Source organism: Nicotiana attenuata, unplaced genomic scaffold, assembly GCF_001879085.1.
Source record: "Nicotiana attenuata strain UT unplaced genomic scaffold, NIATTr2, whole genome shotgun sequence".
In the NCBI taxonomy this organism is placed as follows: Eukaryota; Viridiplantae; Streptophyta; class Magnoliopsida; order Solanales; family Solanaceae; genus Nicotiana; species Nicotiana attenuata.
This window is the reverse complement of record NW_017676350.1, coordinates 35,660-40,011: the sequence shown is the minus strand read 5'-3', so window position 1 is coordinate 40,011 and position 4,352 is coordinate 35,660. Positions and strand designations below refer to the sequence as shown.

General features: G+C 38.8%; 1 pseudogene; it reads right to left on the bottom strand.

Annotated features, from left to right (window-relative positions):
• Positions 1-3,088: 3,088 nt before the first annotated feature.
• On the bottom strand, positions 3,089-4,041 carry LOC109220955 (annotated as a pseudogene).
• Positions 4,042-4,352: the final 311 nt, after the last annotated feature.

Here is a 4,352-nt window from a genome sequence, read left to right as displayed (position 1 = left end):
GTAAATCCAAATGTTATTAGCTTTGAGATAGTTTTAATTTTTCCATATATAATCTGATCATCTATTTCTATTGGTTCAAACACATAAATCCTCGGATCCAATCACCCAAATTCTGCTTTTGTTCCTGACACTAAAGTTTGATATCCACTGCCAGCCAGGAGCAATCTTCTTTATGATACAACTTTTTTTTCTGATCTTTTATTATGTGCTCAATTAATGTTATTACTGCCTTTTTATTCACTTTAATGAACTCCTTTATCTCCTTTTGTTTATAAGCTTTATTCAACCCCCTAACATTTCATGTTATCACACTCATACTGGTATGAATTGAGTGTCTTGATACAGCTCCTGCACCCCAAAACTCCTCATCTGCATACTGCTTGTACCTGGATCATTTGTTGCTTGGTCATTTCCTATAGATTGAAATCCATTATTGCCAACTAGATTTTGCTCTTCAACTTGTTTAGCTTTGGCTGCTCTTGGTGCTGACTTACCAAGCACTGTTATCCACCCAGCTTCCTTAGTTTGTTTATCATTATCCATTTGCCTTGTCCCATTTTTTGGTGGTTTGACTGCTTCATTCTTCTTCCTTTGTTCAATATCCTGTTTATTATCACTTGAGCCATCTCTATCTATTCTTAGCCAAACTTGTTTGCCTTTGTTTACCTTTCTCTGATATACCATCTTCTGTGGTTGTGGAGCTTTGTTTTCATTGCAATTGTGACCTATTTTCAAACATTTAGTACAGTATGCTGGCTCCCAATCATAGCTAATTTCCTGCTGAATTGTTCTGCCCATTGGATCTTGCAGCTTCACACTTCTAGGTAATAGCTTGGTAATGTCCATCTCAATTAGCATTCTTGCATATGAAATTCTGACTGAGCCAGTTGTACACTCATCAGCATAGACATTATTTCGCAATGTACTACCTATCTTGCTTAGAGCCTTCATACTCCAACAATTAAGCGGCAAATTAGGAAATCTAACCCACAGGGGAATGGTTTTCAGTACTTCATCATTATTAAAATCTGCTGTCCATGCTTTCATTATTATGGGAAGCTTATTAACAGTATGAAGTCCAGAATATAGCACTTGATCCCTTTCTTCCAAATTAGCAAATCTTATCACAAAGTAATCATCATTATGGTAATAGATCTGAGGTTTTACTGAGAAATTACCCACTGAGCTTATGAACCTTTCCATTGCTCCAATAGTAGGTGAATCTCCTATTACATAAAGCACAATTGTTGAACTCCACTTAGCATTTTCCTGTTCTACATCCTCTAGATCTAATTGCACAATTTTCTCGCCATTTTGAATCACTGGTGCAATAAATTGTAGATCCATACCTTTCATAGCTAATTTATTCCCTACTACCACATTCCCCCATGTCTGATTCATGTTATCCTTCTCGACTTGCTCAGCAACTCTAATGGCGTCTACAGTGCCAGATTTGCATGGCACTGTTCCATTGCTATTTGGCGTCATCATCTGTGTTTGAGCTTTCCCGCTTCCAGATCCACCTTCTATGACTTGTGTAGCTACAGGTGTAGCAACCACAAATTTCATTTTGGCATTTTTGAGAGCTAGATCTGCTTCCGCCTTGCTCTGCTCACTCTGCATGTTCCTCGGAGTAACTAGCTCAGCTTGTTCTTCGATTCTCACCCTTTTTGGTGAGACAAACAGCTCTAATACTGCATTGCCTGCTTCCGTTAATCTCTGATCAGTGGTCGGAACCTTCATAAGGTTCTTTTAGGGTCTACATCTCCCTCTCATGGCTTCCAAGAGCGCACGTTAGCTAGGCCACGTTAACGTGCGCCGAGAGAAAACGGTTAGAGAGAGACTTCGAGCGAATGTATGTCATCTGAATATGCCAGCTTTGTACTGCTAAAAATTGAAGTAGGTTTAAATATGGACATTTAATTTTAGTACATATCTTAGACCTTAGTTTCATACTTTCACTATTTTCCTCAAGGCTCTATCAATTATGTGAAAGGCACATTGGACAAGTTTTTACAAATATGCATCTAGCCCATGTAGTTAGATGCTGGAAAATAGATCTAGTTGTTTTCTGATATATAGCATAAATGCATTAATATTTAGTGGCTTTGGCGGAGTTAGGATTTTAATCTTATTGTTCGGGATTATAATTCTTTTAAGTTACTGAGTTCTAAATTAATAATTTTTACATATTCATTGGATTTCTTAATGTGAATACAAGATTTGAATAAAAGCTACTGAGTTTGACCGACCGGCAACCAACATTGTAGCTCCGCCCTTGATTAGTGGCTCTATGCATGAAAACTTGCAAGTTGCAAGTCTAGATCAGTTAATTCAGCATAGTTTACAAATTGAATGTAGAGGTTATATTGCAAGACATTCTCATTCTATGCTAAGGTTCTTTTCCTCATCTAAACACCCCCCCACCCCACACACACAACGTCCTAGGGCTTTGGTCCAGTAATAGCATAGCATGTGAAGTGTGGGTTAGACGTACGTCATAGTCCGCACTCCCGTGGATTAAAACCTAATATGAAGTGGAGAGGGTAGAGGGAGACCCATTATCCATCGAGTTCCAAATTTCCTTGGAAATACCAAAAACAATCAAGCAGAAGATATTTAGATATACCGAAAGCTAAGGAGGAAGGAGGAATTAGCAACACGGAAAGAAGCAAAGCAGAGACGAATCCAAGATTTAAAAAGTAACGGTGTACCATTGCCTTTAATAAAGACATGTCACTAGCCACAAAATTTTTTAATCTGTTTTACTGTGTTTTCTATCTTGACAACCACATTATCCTAGTTTTGTTTAGAAGTGGATTTACTTTTTTGACTACTCATGAACAATAATCAATAATGGCTAAGACGTGTACACCAGCAATTTGACTTTGTTCTCATCCATGTAATGTCAACTTGGTCTTGTTAATCAGGAAGTTATTGTTCTTTCTGGAAGATAAATAAGTGGTCTCTCTTTTATGCAAGTTCTTTTTTGAATCTTAGACTGCTTTGTTGTTACTATTATATTGGTTTTAATACCTCCTAAATGTAAATTACTCACGCACTTTTCTCCTTTGTTAACTAAGAACCACACAATTAAAACAAAAATCACATATAATCTTCAGTAATTTACATACTTTACATGGCCATCAAATAATCTAATAGAAGAGGTGACTTTTCTTAAGAACTTCACTTTCCGGGGACAAAATTTGTGGCGTAGGACCATGCGTTATTGTTAACTGGGTCGGCAAGGTGGTCAGCAAGGTTCTCTAATGGACCCTTTCCGGTGACTATAGCTTGCACGAAGAATCCAAACATGGAGAACATAGCAAGTCTACCATTCTTGATCTCTTTTACCTTGAGTTCACCAAAAGCTTCTGGATCATCAGCAAGACCTAATGGGTCGAAACTACCACCAGGATAAAGTGGGTCAACAACTTCACCTAGAGGTCCACCAGCAACACGATAACCCTCAACGGCTCCCATCAATACAACTTGGCATGCCCAAATGGCCAAAATGCTTTGTGCATGGACCAAACTAGGGTTGCCCAAGTAGTCAAGTCCACCTTCGCTGAAAATCTGTGATCCAGCCTTGAACCATACAGCTTCACTGACACCGTTACGGGCCAAGAGTTCGGGGAAAACACAACAAAGAGCTCCAAGCATGGCCCATCTACAGTGGATCACCTCCAATTCACGGTTCTTAGCAAAAGTTTCTGGATCAGCTGAAAGTCCCGCAGTATCCCATCCATAATTACCAGGGAACTCACCAGTCAAGTAACTTGGGGACTCACCGAAGAATGGGCCCAAGTACTTGACACGGTCAGGACCATACCATGGGCTACCAGAAGAGACAGGCTGGGCTTTGCTAGCAGTCTATTCATGGTAACTTTCCCATTTCCAGTGATTTCAGAGGAAGATGGTGAGAGTTTCACTGCCTTTCCGGCAAAAGAAGGGGAAGAAAGAGATATTGTAGCAGCTGCCATTGTAGAAATAAAATGAAGTACTCTTGAATGCAGCTACTACACAGAAAGAATATTTGGTTTGTGGCTTGAGTTTCATAGGCTTGTACTAACTGTATATAAATAACTCGGACTGACCAAAGTCCTTATCCTTGAATATAATTATCTGTTTTTTGATTGGTGTATGACAATTTTAACTTTTCTGCGTTTCATGTCCATTTGGCTAAGTTCTGCACCGTTAAACATGACTAGATTTTTTAGATACATATCTTCATCAAAATATCCAACCTAGATTTTCTCTCTTACAGCCAATACAAAGTTGCCACGTATGATAGTGGATTCTTGAAATATATATCCACTTGATCAGATCCTAAGAGTAACTCATGGCCATGC